Source organism: Megalobrama amblycephala, linkage group LG10 (assembly GCF_018812025.1).
Source record: "Megalobrama amblycephala isolate DHTTF-2021 linkage group LG10, ASM1881202v1, whole genome shotgun sequence".
Taxonomy (NCBI): domain Eukaryota; kingdom Metazoa; phylum Chordata; class Actinopteri; order Cypriniformes; family Xenocyprididae; genus Megalobrama; species Megalobrama amblycephala.
The window spans coordinates 26,820,950-26,841,350 of NC_063053.1; positions in this window are offsets into that span (position 1 = coordinate 26,820,950).

A 20,401-nucleotide genomic window follows, 5' to 3' on the forward strand; every position below is an offset into this window, starting at 1 on the left:
TGCAGATAGAAAAAAAGCTCTAGCTGAAAAAACTAAAAAACATTCTGAAACACTGGGGGAAAAACCATAAACAAGCATTTTGCGTTGTGTTCAGAAATGAACATATGTAATGAACCAGATTCACTGTGATTTATTCACACTGAAAGTAGTGAAAGTGTCCCATGCAGCTCACATGGCCGAACATATTCTGGACACATAAATTTATATACACAAATATCAAGATGAGCAGGGACGTGCACAGAAATTTTGAGGGGCAGTTGCTCTGACCTAAAAACAAGGGCACTCCCCTACCAACACCCCTTGTTTTTTTTTGTAATGCCTCGTTTTTATTTTTATTTCAGTTAACGACGATTTTTTTTCCCACCTAGTTTTCGTTTTTTCGTTCGTTTTCGTTAACGATTATAACCTTACTCACCTTTCCGACAACGTTAAATCGTCTCACCCGACAACCGCGACAATCTCCTTCTAGTGCCGCTCATGCAGGCTCAGCTCAGGTGCCGGTCACGTGCAGCGCTGCAGCCACGTAAACAGAGTTTGCCCTTCCCCTACTGACTTCAACTTTCGGACGGGTGCCCGAATATGGAAGTGAATGAGGCTTTGCGATTTTTTTATTTTTATTTTTTATCTAGGCCTACGTGAAATTCTGCATCCATTGTACGATTTTTTTATTTATTTTTTTCCACCTCGGAAGGGCAACGTGAGTCGAGAAGGGCATATGGGCAGTTGCCCGGGCAACCTGAGCAACCCCCCTGTGCACGTCCCTGAAGATGAGACAATGTTGTAGCAGTTCTCATTTTTCTATATCTACCATAATGAATCAAGTGATTTATTACTAGCTGCCTTGTTCAAAATAAATATATGTGCCATCTTAAAACCAATAAATAACTGCAAAATCATTTATGGAGGGTGATTTGCTTGATGAATCTGCCAGACTAGAATGCAATGAATCAATAACGCTTTATTAAGACAGCATAATGACTAAAATCAATCAAGTATTTGAAATAGCCTAAAACAATACAAGAACAGACATTTAATAAATTCAACAAAGTAAACATTCAAGCTGGAAAGACACTTCAATGAAGAGGAAGCTACTGTTTTGCTAGAGTCTGAGTGAGCAGACATGCTGAAAATCACCCATCAACCAGTCAAATAATCTCAACACATGATTACACACTAACACATATGAGAGCCTCTCTTCTACTCTGATCTCTTTCTCTCTCTGTCATTTCTTCGAGTAATCTTACCAGCACACTTTTCACTCCAATAGTTTTCTCTTATCAGCTTTGCCCTCAATTTAAATTCACCCCTCTGTAGGAGTCTCTCATAATTTCAAAGTCAAACTCATTTGTCATTACATTGATCTTGATGTGTGTCTGCTTGCAAACCAACAGGCTTGTGGGAGTGTGTGGTTGTGCATTTCAGGTTGTATATCTGTGTGCATCATACTGTATTCCACCATCTGTGGTCACCACCATCAACGGCATCGTCAAAGGTGTATAAAAGGTCACAAGGTCATATGTCATCTCAATGTAGTTGAGTTATTATAGTTACCTTCAACTAAAACCATTAAGTTTTCTTTACTTGAAATAAACTTTAACTGAAATAAAATATTTAAAAAACAAAACTTATATTTCAGGTGTCAAGACATTTTCATTAAAGGGTTAGTTCACACAAAAAAGAAAACTATGTCATTAATGACTCACCCTCATGTCGTTCCAAACCCGTAAGACCTCCGTTCATCTTCGGAACACAGTTTAAGATATTTTAGATTTAGTCCGAGAGCTTTCTGTTGCTCCATTGAAAATGTATGTACGGTATACTGTCCATGTCCAGAAAGGTAATAAAAACATCATCAAAGTAGTCCATGTGACATCAGAGGGTTAGTTAGAATTTTATGAAGCATCGAAAATACATTTTGGTCCAAAAATAACAAAAACTACGACTTTATTCAGCATTGTATTCTCTTCCGGAATCCTTTCCATTGAATTGATTCCATTAAATTGATTCCATTGAATCCTTTCATCTGTCGGTGTTGGTAATGCACTTTTACGTCGCCGTGGTTGTTTTTGGCGATTAGGACATCCGCGACATTTTGAAGCATTGAAAATACATTTTGGTCCAAAAATAACAAAAACTATGACTTTATTCAGCATTGTATTCTTTGTACTAACCCTTTAAGTTTAACTTTATGTACTAAAATAACTAAAAATGAAAATGAAAGAATAAAAACTACAGAGAAATGTTTAAAAAAAAAAAAAAAAAATTCATAAAACTTTAACTAAAATGAAAATGAAAACAGAATATATATATATAAAAAATAAAATAAAATGTAATAAAAACTATAATAAAATTTAATAAAACTATAATAGTATATTTTACTAGTTGTACTTGTCACAATTAAATTCAGTTTAGTTTGTCTTCGTTTCATTTTCAAGGACTTTTAGTTTGCTCATCTTTGTTTCCTGTTTCCTGTGTTCCTATGTTCCTATTTGGCATTAGTAACCATGGTTCCCTTTGATGAACCAAATACAGACAGGTGTGCTAATTAATCAAATGATGAATAACGTCTCGGGTTACGTATGTAACCCTGGTTCCCTGAATAGGGAACGAGACGCTGCGTCATTACGCATTGAGGCATTCCCAATGCTTAATGTCGCAGCGTCTCGTTCCCTATTCAGGGAACCAGGGTTACATACGTAACCCGAGACATTCCCTTTCATGGGAACTGTTGATGCTGCATCATTACACATTGGGAATGCCTCAATGCGTAATGACGCAGCGTCTCGTTCCCTATTCAGGGAACCAGGGTTACATACGTAACCCGAGACATTCCCTTTCATGGGAACTGTTGATGCTGCATCATTACACATTGGGAATGCCTCAATGCGTAATGACGCAGCGTCTCGTTCCCTATTCAGGGAACCAGGGTTACATACGTAACCCAAGACGTTATTCATCATTTGATTAATTAGCACACCTGTCTGTATTTGGTTCATCATGATTGTGTATTTAAGTTCTTACCCTTCTGTTCATTGCCCGGTATTGTTTGTGCATGGCACTGTTTAGTTTGTGTTTCATCACTATTGGATTACCTGAGTCACTTTGATTAATAAATAATGTTTCTATTTGAATTATGCTGCCTATATTTTTCATCCTGGGGAAAAACGTTACAGAATACCAGACCTTATGGATGGAGAAATTAAGCCTCTTGAATCTTTGAAGTTTTTCCCTGATTGTTTTGTGAAAAGATTTGAAGCATCAAGAGTGTCGAAAGCAGTGCCATCTTGTGGTAGGTCTAATTTATAGCAGCCATAAACCTGAGTTCGCAGCTCCATTGTTTTATCCATTAAGCTCAAATAAAAGCCTGACAACGCTAAATGTGTTTAGTTTTCTACTAATATAATTCACATATTAAAGTGTGACAAATTAAATGTAACAACCACAACAATAATAATAATAATAATACTAATAATGGTAACAAAGTTGTTTGAGGCAAGTAGCTAAATGGTGCTCTAATTATGTTATGGTTTTTATACTGTTTTAATGGCAGAATTATGATCATGTAATATAGGCTATATATATATATATATAAAGTGAAGCATTCACTTGACTGGAAAGAAAGCGAGGCTTCGTTTCTCGTTTGCTAACGTGTTTCTCTGAAAACAATATGCGTTCCAGCATGGAGTTTTATGAGAAATTTCACTGCAAACTCAATACACACTTTGAAGCTTCAGTGTCATATATACAACATCACTACCGATCTCCAAAAATGAAATAGACAGCAGACGCCATCGACTCGGTCCGGATAAACTACGGTCTTTATTTCAAGGAGGACAGCCACTGGAGGATTTTGTGGATTATTTCCTATAACATTGCCTATAATATCAGTTTTGTTGGGACAAGTGCACTTTAAAAATGCACTTTTGGAGTGGTCTTAAAGACGAACTGCTCCAAATAATGCTTGAGGGAAACGAAAACTGCTCATTTTTTGAATATATCGAGTAAACACTCTGTGTGGCTGGTTCTCCACTTATTGTAGAAGAGGAAGCCCGCTCCAAACCATCTCCGGTGGACCACACAGAGCTGATTCCAGAGCCCCCCCAGCCATCCATCAACCCCAGGAATGGACATGAAGCCAGAGCCCACTGCAGAAAGGGAGCTTACGCCTGCCGTGATAAACAAGCCAGAGCCTACTATGAGGACAGAGCCAACCATTGCCCTGGAGCCTGAGCCCCATTTTGAGTCTGACCAGGTGTGTGAGCCGGCTGCCTCTGCTGGTTCAGCCCCTCCTCTAACACCATTCTGTTGTGTTGATAAGCCTCAGGTCTTCCAATCTCCAGCATCGCCCAGGCAACTGGATCCCTCAACTCCGCCTCCAGCCGCTGATCCTGTCACTCCACCTTGGTCCGTCGACCTGTCAGCTCCACCAGATACCATTGTATTTACATCTCCACTGGGCTCCTTCATCCCTCTAGCTCTGTCTTGGTCAGACATCACTCTGTCTGCGCCACAGACTTACAAGACGTCCGTTGTGCTCCGTCTCTCCACCCTTCCAGCTCCATCTTGCTCTGCCTTCCCTAAATTATATTTTTGGAATACGTAATTTTTTTTTTTTTACATAGTTGGATAAATAGTTCAGTCATAATTAATTATTTATGTATTTCACACTTTGGTTATTTAAACAATTTTCTTTGCACATAAACCAAACAATGTGGGATGACATTGTCTGCAGAGAGTAATCTAGAGCCTGCTTTTCTCACCCCACTAATAGTCAAGGTCTAGATTGGGTTGCAGAAATCCTAGACCAGCAAACTAATTTTTACAGTGAGCTTTATCGTGTCACAGCAGGCAGTGGACTTAATGATATAATTCCACCACAAAGCCTCGAAAATCAATATTTTTTGCATTTAATTGTATGCATACACACATCAGAAGTGACTAATAACACACCGAGTACAACACACAAGTTAACTGCTGAATATTTATAGACTCAGAAAACTGATATTTGCAAAACCATGCAGAGCAGTTTAGCAGCAGAAGTATTAAATGCACATTCCATCAAATCTACCTTAATTTGATGAGTGGAGAGTTCAATCTGACCCAGCTGTTGGAGGTTTAGGCTTCTCTGCAGGGTTCTGACCGTCTGCTGCTCCACTGCATGGACAGATGTGACCACAGCATGATCCACAGAGAGACAGCCATCTTTACACATCTCTTTCTGTGTCACACATGCATAATACATTTTACTGCAATAACATTCAAGGAGTCATATCATGAGGAATAATATTTTCTATGATCTTTTGAGATAAATGATTTCATTGTACTATGAAAACATACTGGACATACTGTTTGAAATGCAATAATGGCTTGTTTTATATGTGTGCAACTATCAGATGTTTTTATGACCCTGTATTATTGCATTTTTATTTTAAAATGTTTAACTTTATGAAACTAACTTTACTATAGACATCATAAGTGGACATCATAATTAAATTTAATTACATTTAGTTTAATTTTATTTTATTTAAATAGTAATCTAGATCAATATGATACTGCACTAAGAGGTCATGTAATAAAAAGAGTAGAATATTTCTGCTCTGATCGAAAACCACCCCTTGCTGATCATCACAAAAAGGCTCTTTGTTAAATAAACTGTCAAAAGCATGAAAACAACAAAAAAAGTTGAACAAAGAATTCAAAAGCATCATTGTAACCGTTTTAGTCCCCACATGAAGCTCTGTGTGTCTGCATACAAGAGTATTTCACGCACAAGCTGTTTTCCCTCAGAAAATCAATTTAACCAGTCAGTAGACAAAGAGGCTGATTATCGACCCTAGTTTGTAGGCAACATTGCCGTCTCCTCTCTCAGGACTGTTCTCAACTATTAGCAATCTACCATCTAATACAGTGCAATGAGGCAAGACACAGCAAGCAGAACTGGAATTAGGACTAATAACTAATATGTCTCGATATCAGGCAAATTATACAACCATTAGGCAGACATGTCTCTATAGGGAAAATGCACATTATTCCCTTCTATTAATAATACAATTTGACTTAGAACTATGGGCCAGTGCTAATCTGTCCAAAAGAATTAACATTTCAATAATTCCACATTTCAAGAGAGAAATGGTTTGTGAAATCACTGTGGGGGTATTACAAATGTCCTCCGTGTGCTTGAATAAAGAGAGACGTATGTTACAGACAATATTAAGAAGAAGTGGATTCCAATATAATTGTCTATAAGAATATTTTCCACAATAAATAGCACTCAGCGTGAGTCTGTGATCATTTTAACAAAAGGGAAAGAATAGCCTCACACTTTTCCCTACAATGATCATTTCTCAGGGTAGGTTTATTTTTGTAAGTCTATTTCTGTATATGCACAAAAGTTTTGACTACAAAAACCTTTTGAACATTTCCACCGCCAGTGGCCAGGAAAAAAAAAGAAAGAAAGAAAAAAAAAGATACATTAACGTACCACACACTGATATTTACCGGGGTATGCTGTCACACTATGTAAGGTAAGCTGTTACAACGAGAGCTTATTGAGACTTAATTGAATATGAAAAAACTCATCTTTATGGTTAATTGTCAGTTAGCAAAGAGCCTATCACTATATATTTGACTGAATTGTTAATGAACATGCAGATTAAAATATCTAGTTTCCACCAGACCGCCTTCTGTATTAAAATTATGAAAAAAAAAAACGGAACTGGTGTCACGTCAGTTAAGCTTCTTCTGTAAGTTGAATTGGGAAGGTGTAGGATGTAGCGTAAGCATTTTGAACTGCGAGAGTTTTACACTTTCTTCGTAAGTTGAATACGGATGGCGGTCTGGTGGAAGCTAGTTATTTTACTTCATAACTTGTTAAATACAGACTTTTTTTTACACAAGCGCTTTGCTTCAAAAGAGCCTTTTGGAATATGTTTATGATAGATGGATGTGGATGGAAGCACTTTCTTCAGCTCATACTCGTTGGTATCGCTCACTATAAAGTTTATGGCAAAAATTACCCCAAGTAACTTTTTTTTCTATTAAGTACAATGAACTTTCAGTAGTATTTGAGTGAAACAAACTCATTTAATTTAATTAGTTTAAACTGTTCGGTTTTACTGGATGGATGGATGGATGGATGGATGGATGGATGGATGGATGGATGGATGGATGGATGGATGGATGGATGGACGGACGGACGGACGGACGGATGGATGGATAGATGGGTGGGTGGATGGATGGATGGATGGATTGATGGACAGGTAAATATGGATAGATAGTAGAGGTAGATAGTATTGAGTAGATAGTAGGGTTGTCAAAAGTACCGACTTCAGTACCATGTTGGTAAAAATGTGACAGTACCAGCATTTCCCCCTAGCATTTTGAGCACTGTTAAGCAGATTCTTAAACACCTCTGATTGGCCACTGTGCTCACGTGCACAACAGATATGTCTGTGGTTGGCTACAATGATCAACACTTGAAAAAAAACGGTTGTAAATAGATATATTTGACTCTCTTCACTGAGTGCTTACACAGACACACACGGGAGCGTTTGAAAGCTGGTGTCTATAAGCGGATCCGTCTATCAGCAGATATAGTAGGGATCTGCTTTTGAATAAATCCCTTTTCTTTGCATGACATTGACAATAAACTATAGCTCTTTCGACATTATACTGATCTGTATACAAGCATTTGTTTCATGTGTCATAGAACAGAACAGAGGCACACATCCTTTTGAATTTCCTGACAAAAGCGACCTCAGTCCTTCACGATTTTCCAATTTCGTTACAAGCCGTTCACACATTGAGAATACAAAAAATTGATTAATGCATGAAAATTCTTACATGCAGCCAATTTAACGACAGAGAATGATGATGGGAAAATCCATCTTATTACCTAATAAAACAAATAGTAGATAAATTAGGGTAATCAGTGTTTTTACATTTTGTAAGTGTGCCTACAGATAGCCTACATGAAAGTGTCATGAAAGGTCGACTGGTCCATTCTTGAGGTTTCATGAGGCTTTGAAGTAAGAACAAAAGTCTGCGGACATCAGCTTTTGATCAAAACCAGGATGTCAAAACCTTCTCGAATAACCTTCCAAACTTTGCACCGAAAAGTTTTATCCAAGTCCCTCAAAGTTTGCTCACGGCCACAGAACTGGCAAATGCCTGTCCCTCTAGATTCTCAGAAATAAGCTGCACATGCGAGCAGGGAATAAAATCATTTATTGTTTAGCACATCAAAGGCAAAGAGGAGAAGAACTGAAAGAGGGAGGAGAGAAAGAGAGAGAAAAAGAGAAAAACAAGAAAAGGGAGAAGAAGAGAGGCATGCTTTGAATGCACATGTTTCTGCTTATGCAGCATGTAAACTGCAGCAGTGACTTCAGTACGTCCCCATCCGCACAGCCCTTCAGAGATCTGAGCCAAAGTCCTAGTTATTTATGGTGCACTGAGAAACAATAATGTCTCTGCTGATGCACTCGCTCGATTTAAACCCCCAGTTAAGACCATGATCCTTTGGCTATCATTGCTGGAAATTCTCAGCAAATAAAAGATTTTCGGCATGACCAAGTGCAAACTTTTTATGTGAGCTGCATTTTAATCACACAGTGAGTGTCTCTACTCTAGAATAAGTGAGTATCTTCTAAGATCAACGGTCAGACAAAACTCTTAACTACACCATCCAGACCCTTTGACAGACGTTCAAAGTTTATGCGCATTCTGACGAAATAACATTTACTGACACCAACACATATATCAAAAATTTGTCAATCTCCAAAAAGAAATGATAAAAATATTTCAATCCAATAAAACAAAGCAATTATATTTAAACTATATTTCATTATATATATATATATATACACACTGTATACACGTATACACACTACATAGTGTATGTAGACTTTTGTCCTCTGTAGTGGACATTATATTTTAGTGATTTTCTCTGACATCATACATGTCACAGTTTTAAGTCTGGATGTCCTGTAAAGATCACATTCAGGGCTTTGCAGAGAAACCAAATTGTTAGAGGTTTCACTATGACAATAACAACTCCTTGGTCTTTAAATATGACTGAAAATCAAAATTAGCACTCATTTAAATCGAATTCATTTTCAAATTGTTGTATATATATATATATATTGTTTAAATGAAGTATTAAAATATATTATTATGTTTGTATAATATTATTCTCTATTATTTTACCAGCAATTTTAACAGAAAATATTATTTTAATAGCAATATTTCTATAATGCAAAAAAATAAATAAAAATAAAATAAAATAATAATAATAATAATAAAAAAATAATAAAAAAATACATGGGTAACTGTCAAAAAACAACTCATTATAAAAACTTGTTGCAATGTTTTTATATAATATAATTATATATATATATATATATATATATATATATATATATACAACATTTATTTATAAAGCATATTTAAACACAACATAGATTGTTCCAAAGTGCTGTACAAAGTACAAAACAGATATACACAAGAATAATTACAGGTTTCCAAACGCTAAAGAATAAAAATATGATTTAAGAGAAGATTTAAAAATGTCCAATGAAGGAGCAGACCTCACATGATAGGGGAGACTATTCCAAAGCTTGGACCCAGCCACAGAAAAGGCCCGATCACCCTTTGATTTATAGCGACACCAAGGCACAGTTAAGAGCAAGTGAGTAGAAGATCTAAGTGCCCTAGCGGGACAGTATGGTACAAGAAGATCACTTATACATCTTGGTGCACGGCCAGACAATGCCTTATAAACAAACATAAGGATCTTAAATTCAACTCTAAATTTAATACAAACCCGATTCCAAAAAAGTTGGGACACTGTACAAATTGTGAATAAAAAAGGAATGCAATAATTTACAAATCTCATAAACTTATATTTTATTCACAATAGAATATAGAAACCATATAAAATGTTGAAAGTGAGACATTTTGAAATGTCATGCCAAATATTGGTTCATTTATGATTTCATGAGAGCTACACATTCCCAAAAAAAGTTGGGACAGGTAGCAATAAGAGGCCGGAAAAGTTAAATGTACATATAAGGAACAGCTGGAGGACCAATTTGCAACTTATTAGGTCAATTGGCATGATTGGGTATAAAAAGAGCCTCTCAGAGTGGCAGTGTCTCTCAGAAGTCAAGATGGGCAGAGGATCACCAATTCCCCCAATGCTGCGGCGAAAAATAGTGGAGCAATATCAGAAAGGAGTTTCTCAGAGAATTTGAAGTAATCATCATCTACAGTGCATGATATCATCCAAAGATTCAGAGAATCTGGAACAAACTCTGTGCGTAAGGGTCAAGGCCGGAAAACTATACTGGATGCCCGTGATCTTCTGGCCCTTAGACGGCACTGCATCACATACAGGAATGCTACTGTAATGGAAATCACAACATGGGCTCAGGAATACTTCCAGAAAACATTATCGGTGAACACAATCCACCGTGCCAAAAAAAGGTAAAAAAAGAAGCCATATCTAAATATGATTCAGAAGTGCAGACGTTTTCTCTGGGCCAAGGCTCATTTAAAATGGACTGTGGCAAAGTGGAAAACTGTTCTGTGGTCAGACGAATCAAAATTTGAAGTTCTTTTTGGAAAACTGGGACACCATGTCATCCGGACTAAAGAGGACAAGGACAACCCAAGTTGTAATCAGCGCTCAGTTCAGAAGCCTGCATCTCTGATGGTATGGGGTTGCATGAGTGCGTGTGGCATGGGCAGCTTACACATCTGGAAAGTCACCACCAATGCTGAAAGGTATATCCAAGTTCTAGAACAACATATGCTCCCATCCAGACGTCGTCTCTTTCAGGGAAGAGGGAATAACATTTTTAGAATAATTATAGAGGAAGATGCAACAAAGAAGACCTAAGACAGTTGAGCAACTGGAAGCCTGTATTAGAGAAGAATGGGACAACATTCCTATCCCTAAACTTGTCTCCTCAGTCCCCAGACGTTTGCAGACTGTTATAAAAAGAAGAGGGGATGCCACACAGTGGTAAACATGGCCTTGTCCCAACTTTTTTGAGATGTGTTGATGCCATTAAATTTAAAATCAACTTATTTTTCCCTTAAAATGATAAAATTTCTCAGTTTAAACATTCAATATGTCATCTATGTTGTATTCTGAATAAAATATTGAAATTTGAAACTTCCACATCATTGCATTCTGTTTTTATTCACAATGTACAGTGTCCCAACTGTTTTGGAATCGGGTTTGTAGGAAGCCAGTGAAGGGATGCTAAAATAGGGGAGATGTGGTCCCTCTTTTTAGACCCAGTCAGAAGCCTTGCGGCTGCATTTTGAAAACTTGCAATCGTGATAATGAAAACTGAGCGAGACCAGAATAAAGAGAATTGCAATAATCTAATCGTGATGTTACAAGAGCATGAATCACAACTTATAAATCTTTGCTTGAAAGGAGATGCTTCAACTTTGCAAATTATCTTAAATGAAAAAACTTCCTCTGAATATATACAATTATATATTATTTTTTAATATATATATATATATATATATAAATTTATATTTATTCATTTATTTTTAGAATAATTATATTTATTTTGTTTAAATGAAGTATAAAAATATATTATTATGTTTGTATAATATTATTCTCTATTATTTTACCAGCAATTTTAACAGAAAATATTATTTTAACAACAATATATCTATAATGCATAGCAAAAAGTACATTGGTAACTGTCAAAAAACAACTCATTTTAAAAACTTGGCAATGCGAGAGAATGGTTTATGTGAGATGGAAATTGGAAATTGTCTTCACAAGACATAAACATTGAATAAAGTGCCAGAATGCTGCAAAAAGAATTGACAAGCAGAGCAAATTGGGGTAATGGGCAAAAATAAAATGCAGTCAACTGGGTTTTAATTGAAACGTTTATGGCTTGATAAAACACACATTTACATGACCTTACATGTTATCTCATTATAATGCATATAATGTAAAACACAAACATTAATTTGCAACCCCCAGGCCTATACTGTAGAAAGATCATAAATTTCAGGCCTCTATACTGTCAACTGGATATTTCTGTCGAACAGTAATCAAATTACAGCACGTTCAAAACCAGAGAGTGATGACTGCGCATGCTAGTTTGGATTAAGAGACCATATGGTGCGCTACTTTCATTCTGTGCTCTCTCTTTTTCCCCACGTATAGGAAACAAGGTTTTCAGGCTCGTAACCCATTTAGGTATTGTAGGATCTACCTTAGAGACTGACATCAAACTCAGAAACATGGACTCTCTAGAGGAGGCTAACTCGAACAGATGAGCACTGCATCACGGCACACGCACGGCAAGAAAGAATCAACCTGCTGTACTGACACTACACATCTCCTGCTCACCGCATCCACTCGCAACCATTGGCCATTATCAAAATGAAACATGACACACTGAAAGAAACACATGCACTGTTTGGTGTTCTCCACTCCAGTACACCGAGGAGCTACAAATTGATCAGTGCACTCACAGCAGAATTGTATCGCTGGCAATTTTGGGTCCACTAAATCACACAAAATGCATTGCCACCAAAACATACTTGGACACTTCAGCCATACTTAAAAATGTATGAATGTCACTGCATTACAAAAAAAAATCAAACCTGCACAAACACTTTTTTAAGAATATTTCATAAAAAGAACCATGTTTGTTTCAAATTATAAAATTCATACTGCTCAGTGCTCACAATTAAATCTGCTGTCCGTAACTTTTTTTGGTTAAAAATAAACCAAAATCAGTTTTTGAGCAAGTACATAACCAGCCAGTGTTCAAACCTTCTCCTTACCTTAGCTTGATTTACAACAGTAAGCTTGTAATAATGTTTTACAATAAATCAATACTGGTGGATTTCCGCAGGAAATTCAAGCATGCAGCAGTTCGTCTTTGCGTCATTACGTCACGTCTGTAAACAGAAAGAAAGGAGTCCCAGCTAGACTATGCATATAGGATGCTACTGGTAGCGGATCATTTATAGCCTTTTCTCATAGCAGCTGCAATAATTAAACTTATCGTTTTGATGGCGGATTGTAATCCAGAAAGGTCCAAATGACAATCATCAGTGACAAGTGGAGATTCAGCTGTGGTCAAAAGACTTCGGACTGCAGAGTGGCTACAGAAATTGAAATCTTCAGGTAACTCTAATACACACTAAATACACAATCACGCAATGATAATGTTGTTAACATTAACAATTTGAGAACAAAGTATAACAACAATAATAATTTGCATGGTTTGATATGATATGAGCTAAGTGATTGTTAGATTTAATCATCATTGGCAGCGCAGTTTATTGTAGGGTAATGCTTTTCCCCTCAGTTGGTCAGAACAAAAGTTTGTTAACATGTTACTTGTTCAGATGACATTTTCCAGTGAAAATTCCTACTTTGGTCATACTTCAAGACTATAATCTTTGGTTCTGAAGTACAGTATCCACACCAGTACGGTGATTGACAGCAAACATTAGATTCATCCACGCTGACGAGCAGTGCCGATGCACAATGCACGTAAAGATAATAATTCCGCATATAACTGCAATTGCAGGTTTCAAACAGCGATGGCGACTAAATTTTACAGGCAGCAGCAAGCTAAAGTACTTAGAACAATCAAGTTATTGTTAACGCATGCAATTAACTGTTAATTTAGTTTAAAATTATGAACAATTCATTTAATTAAAATTTAATTATCATCAGCTCCATATTATTAATGTGATGAACTACACCTGTGGGAATTTAAGGGGAACTAACTTCATACATAAACATAAAAAATCATTTTGGATCATTTTGAAATCGAAACGAGATCTTTTAAAGGGAAAATGAAATGAAAAATGAAATGAAAAATCTGTCATCATTTACTCACCCTCAAGTTGTTCCAAACCTGTATGAATTTCTTTGCTCTGCTGCTGAACACAAAGGAAGATGTTTGTAACCAAACAGATCTCACCCTCCTTTGACTACCATAGTAGGAAAAAAATACTATGGTAGTCATTGGGGGTGAGATCTGCTTGGTTACAAACTTTGTGTTCAGTAGAACAAAGAAATTTATACAGGTTTGGAACAACTTGAGGGTGAGTAAATGATGACAGAATTTTCATTTTTGGGTTAACTATCCCTTTAAGTTGTAATAATATATCACAATATTATTGTTTTACTGTATTTTTAATCAAATAAACACAACCTTGGTATATTTATTCATATAAATGAATCAATGTCAAATCTTTTTTGGTCAGCAAAATGCTGTCGTCATTTTTAATTAATGTCAGTCAGAATTCAGCCAGTGAAGTGTCTTCCAGCTCTAGGGCCAGTAATGGATGAGTACTGTTAGTACAGGGAGATGTTTCCAGAGGGTAAATATCTGCTTTAAGAAGATAATGAGGAATTATGAGGTGCTTGATCCCAATACCCATACCCATCCACTTTTAATTACCTGTCAGGATTCAGCAATGATTAGGAAGAAGAACTGAAGCCATAAGCATCAACTACCATCTCAGCGGAGAGTCCTAAACCTGGGAGCAAGATTATATACTGTGTGTGTGTGTATATATTCCAGAGCTTTGATTTTTTTTATTTGCTGTTTTGATGTACTTTCTATTGAAATAAAAAGTTAAAGGTAGAGTAGGCAATTTCGGAGAGGCTAGCAACAGCAAGCAAGCTTTGAACGCATAAGATCCCACCCTCCCTTCAGAGCGCAGCCCAAAGCCATGACTCCTCCAAAAGACAAGAATGCACACAGCAGAGTCTCGGTGACTGTCTGTCTACAGCTCTGCATATCCTCATGAAACGTGCTGATGACGTCTGCGTGAGCGAGATGTTGACAGGCAGGTAGGATATCGTATCATTGCATTCGGTCCTGAGACTTCCACAGAAAGTCAAATCAGCATATTAGAATGATTTCTGAAGGATCATGCGACACTGAAAACTGGTAATGATGCTGAAAATTCAGCTTTACTATCACAGGAATAAATTACATTTTAAAATATATTCAAATAAAATATTTTAAATTGTTTTTATATTTCACAATATTACTGTTTTTACTGTATTTTTCACCAAATAAATGCAGCCTTGGCATAATAAAATTCTTTCAAAAACATTATAAAAAAACAACAAAAAACGTACACCAAACTTTTGTGTATATAGCAGTATTTTTTAAATATTATTGTAATATATTATCAAAGTTTAATTTCACACATCTAATATATTCATCCTGTGAAAGGGTTTGTAGTGTAAACTAATTCTTTATAATTATTAGATTAAACTCCAGTTCCACAAAATCTTGGTAGCAGATAAAGATAAAATACAAAAACATAACTCAAAGTGGTGAATGTTTATCATGACCTCTTTATTCTTATTGCGCTCACATTCTCACAAACACGTATAATCTCTCTAGCAAAGAGAAGAAAAAGTGTGAAATGAGGAAGTCAGAGGGAGGGAATACACCCTGGCAGAGGAGCTGGCACTTGCCATCAGGGGCGAGTCATGATGGATGGCGTCCAGAGTGCTGCCTCCTCCAAACAGAGCTCTTTGATTTAGGGTATGTGTACGTGACTTCATATTTATTAACTGTGATGTGAGTCCATATGGCTGAGTGTATGTCATAAATAGTAGAGGGAAATTCAGTAGGCCACAGCAAAGCAGGTACAGCTAATTTACAACTTAAATTACAAAGTAGTTAACTTATGCAGACTTAATACAAATAAACAGGAATAAAATCATAAACATTTCATGAATATTGATCTCACAATGTTTTCTGCTAACATTGAAAAAATTTCACCCAAAAAAAAAAAGAAATGCAAATTCTGTCATCATTTACTCACACTATAGATGTTCCAAACCTGTATGAATTTCTTTGTTCTGCTGAACACAAAAGAAGATATTTTGAAGAATATGGATAACCAAACAGTTGATGAGCCCCAATGACTTCCATAGTGTAGCAAATTAGTTCAAAAGGGAATGTATAATTAATTACAACAAATTATAATTAAATATAAATAGTCGGGGGGACTGGGAAATCAGAAAAATCAACTGGAAATAAATACTGGCATAGAAAACATTAAGCACGATTTCAAAATCTTGTGCTATGCTCTGTGCCCTAATACAGATGTTATTAAATGTGGCACCACACAAGAGCCCTGAAAATCATTTTGTATTTTGCATTAATTAGTCATTTACCACCATTTAACACCATGCATTAATTAGTCATTTAACACTCTGAGTCGGCGGTATTGCTACATTATGAAAACATTCAGCAAATATGAGTAACACAATAAGAACATTCTGAGAATGTTTTCTATCAGCATTATGAGTATGTTCATCAAGTACAAATAACATCAAAAGGACGTTCTGATAATGTTGTTTTAAGAACGTTTGGCCTTTTAAGAACATTCTGTCCTAACATTTACATCGTTTTTAAATAACATTAGAAAAAGTTGTGGAAATGTTCCCTGTTAGCTGAGTAACATTTTTACATTAGGAAAGTAGGGGCTCCCTGAGTCAGATAAGGTTGATAAACCCTGTATTATGTGATTATACTCAAGCTCCCATTCAACTTCAAGTTTCTTCTTCCTAGAGGTTCTCAAGAAAAGGGAAGCTGGTAGTGCATGAATCCCTGCACAGAACTTACAGCTCAGTCCTGTCTTTGTACAAGCCCATGTCAGTCTGTGTTATTCCCCAGCCTACAATGTACTTTAACCAGTCTGTTATTTATTCAGGTGGAAACAGATTCTGTCAGGGGGGCTCTGTATAAAAGGACCCTGGAGCTGGACTATGAGATTAAGGAGCCTCAAATAATAATGATTAAAAAAAATGAAATTAGAAACTGAGCAGTTGGAACATCAGAGGTCATATACTTATTAAATCAAGCAATGTTTTAGTTTGAGGGATAATGCTTAAGACTGTTTTCTTTCATCAAGGTGAAAATCAATAAAAATGTACTGATATTGTTAAAAGGTTTCCAAATATGCTTTTATTCAAATATTGTTATGCCGTTTCTGACTGCTTTGCCAGCTGGGTAGCCCAATGTAATAGGCTCAAACATCATAGGTGGGGAGTTGGTAGTCTGAACGCTCTTTTTTATTTTTCTGAGACAGTGAGTCATTGTGCATGAATTATCTCTCTGCAATATTTGTTATGCAGAACCTAACAAATTTCAGTAACCAATTCACGCTATTTGTTTCTTTTGTTCTGGAAGGTCAAAAGCAAGGCACTATAGCAACACCAAGGTTATGGATTTGCAGGGTATGCATAAACTGATCAAATATACAAATAAGAATATCTTGAATGCAATGAAATTCACTTTGGGTAAAAACATCTGCCAAATGCTTAAATGTAAATGCATATAGTAGTCACACTTTTTAATCCAGTGAATATTTCTCAGGGCAGAAATCATAAAAATATCAAAAACATATTTATAAAAATGTTCAGTACTTTTTTATTTTTAACTTGTAAAAATGTATGTAAGTATATATACAGTATCTCACAGAAGTGAGTACACCCCTCACATTTTTGTAAATATTTTATTATATCTTTTCATGTGACAACACTGAAGAAATGACACTTTGCTACAATGTAAAGTAGTGAGTGTACAGCTTGTATAACAGTGTAAGTTTGCTGTCCCCTCAAAATAACTCAACACACAGCCATTAATGTCTAAACCGCTGGCCACAAAAGTGAGTACACCCCTAAGTGAAAATGTCCGAATTGGGCCCAAAGTGTCAATATTATTTTCCAGCACTGCCTTAACCCTCTTGGGCATGGAGTTCACCAGAGCTTCACAGGTTGCCACTGGAGTCCTCTTCCACTCTTTCATGACAACACCACAGAGCCGATGGATGTTAGAGACCTTGTGCTCCTCCACCTTCCGTTTGAGGATGCCCCACAGATGCTCAATAGGGTTTAGGTACCCTCAGCTTCTTTAGCAAGGTCGTCTTGGAGGTGTGTTTGGGGTCGTTATCATGTTGGAATACTGCCCTGCGGCCCAGTCTTCGCAGGGAGGAGATCATGCTCTGCTCATTTATGGTTCCCTCAATGAACTGTAGCTCCCCAGTGCCGGCAGCACTCATGCAGCCCCAGATCATGACACTTCCACCACCATGCTTGACTGTAGGCAAGACACACTTGTCTTTGTACTCCTTACCTGGTTGCCGCCACACACGCTTGACACCATCTGAACCAAATAATTTTATTTTGGTCTCATCAGACCACAGGACATGGTCCAGTAATCCATGTCCTTAGTCTACTTGTCTTCAGCAAACTGTTTGCGGGCTTTCTTGTGCATCATCTTTAGAAGATGCTTCCTTCTGGGACGACACCCATGCAGACCAATTTGATGCAGTGTGCGGCGTATGGTCTGAGCACTCACAGGCTGACCCCCCACCCCTTCAACCTCTGCAGCAATGCTGGAAGCACTCATATGTCTATTTCCCAAAGACAACCTCTGGATATGACGCTGAGCATGTGCACTCAACTTCTTTAGTCGACCATGGCGAGGCCTGTTCTGAGTGGGACTTGTCCTGTTAAACCGCTGTATGGTCTTGGCCACCGTGCTGCAGCTCAGTTTCAGGGTCTTGGCAATTTTCTTATAGCCTACGCCATCTTTATGTAGAGCAACAATTCTTTTTTTCAGATCCTCAGAGAGTTCTTTGCCATGAGGTGCCATGTTGAACTTACAGTGACCAGTATGAGATTGAGAGCGATAACACCAAATTTAACACACCTGCTCCCCATTCACACCTGAGACCTTGTAAAGGCTGGAACACACCAAGACGACGCCGACGAACTAGTGGTGATGAAAGCAGACTGCGAGGTTGGCTCACGTCGGCAGCGTCTGTGTCCAAAGTTGGCCTGGACACACCAAGCCAACGCTCGACAGCCGACGGCCAAGTAGCACGTCAGTTCTGCACCTGCGTGAGATGAAATGCCTTTCCGAACCAGCAGGTGGCAGTATCTGAACAGGCAATCAGAATGACCAGATGGCCCGACGGACCGACGAGCTCCGACGCCGATTCAACATTTAAAAACAGCCGAAAAAAAGCCGACGAGGACCAACTTCAGCCGATGGTGCGGAACACACTGAGAAAACGTAGTCGGTCGACGAACAAAAAAGGCCTGACAACCGACCGTCGGCTTGGTGTGTTCTTGCCTCAACACTAATGAGTCACATGACACTGGGGAGAGAAAATGGCTAATTGGACCCAATTTGGACATTTTCACTTAGGGGTGTACTCACTTTTGTGGCCAGCGGTTTAGACATTAAAGGTGCCCTAGAACGTCTTTTTAAAAGATGTAATTTAAGTCTAAGGTGTCCCCTGAATGTGTCTGTGAAGTTTCAGCTCAAAATACCCCATACATTTTTTTAATTCATTTTTTTAACTGCCTATTTTGGGGCATCATTAACTATGCACCGATATATAGGTTGCGGCCCCTTTAAGTCTTGTGCTCCTCCGCCCCCGGAGCTTGCGCTTGCCTTGAACAGCATAAACACAGTTCACACAGCTAATATAACCCTCAAAATGGATCTTTACAAAGTGTTCATCATGCAGCATGTCTAATCGCATAAGTATTGTATTTATTTGGATGTTTACATTTGATTCTGAATAAGTTTGATAGTGTTCCGTGGCTAAAGCTAACATTACACACTGTTGGAGAGATTTATATAGAATGAAGTTGTGTTTATGAATTATACATTGAGAGCGATAACACCAAATTTAACACACCTGCTCCCCATTCACACCTGAGACCTTGTAAAGGCTGGAACACACCAAGACGACGCCGACGAACTAGTGGTGATGAAAGCAGACTGCGAGGTTGGCTCACGTCGGCAGCGTCTGTGTCCAAAGTTGGCCTGGACACACCAAGCCAACGCTCGACAGCCGACGGCCAAGTAGCACGTCAGTTCTGCACCTGCGTGAGATGAAATGCCTTTCCGAACCAGCAGGTGGCAGTATCTGAACAGGCAATCAGAATGACCAGATGGCCCGACGGACCGACGAGCTCCGACGCCGATTCAACATTTAAAAACAGCCGAAAAAAAGCCGACGAGGACCAACTTCAGCCGATGGTGCGGAACACACTGAGAAAACGTAGTCGGTCGACGAACAAAAAAGGCCTGACAACCGACCGTCGGCTTGGTGTGTTCTTGCCTCAACACTAATGAGTCACATGACACTGGGGAGAGAAAATGGCTAATTGGACCCAATTTGGACATTTTCACTTAGGGGTGTACTCACTTTTGTGGCCAGCGGTTTAGACATTAAAGGTGCCCTAGAACGTCTTTTTAAAAGATGTAATTTAAGTCTAAGGTGTCCCCTGAATGTGTCTGTGAAGTTTCAGCTCAAAATACCCCATACATTTTTTTAATTCATTTTT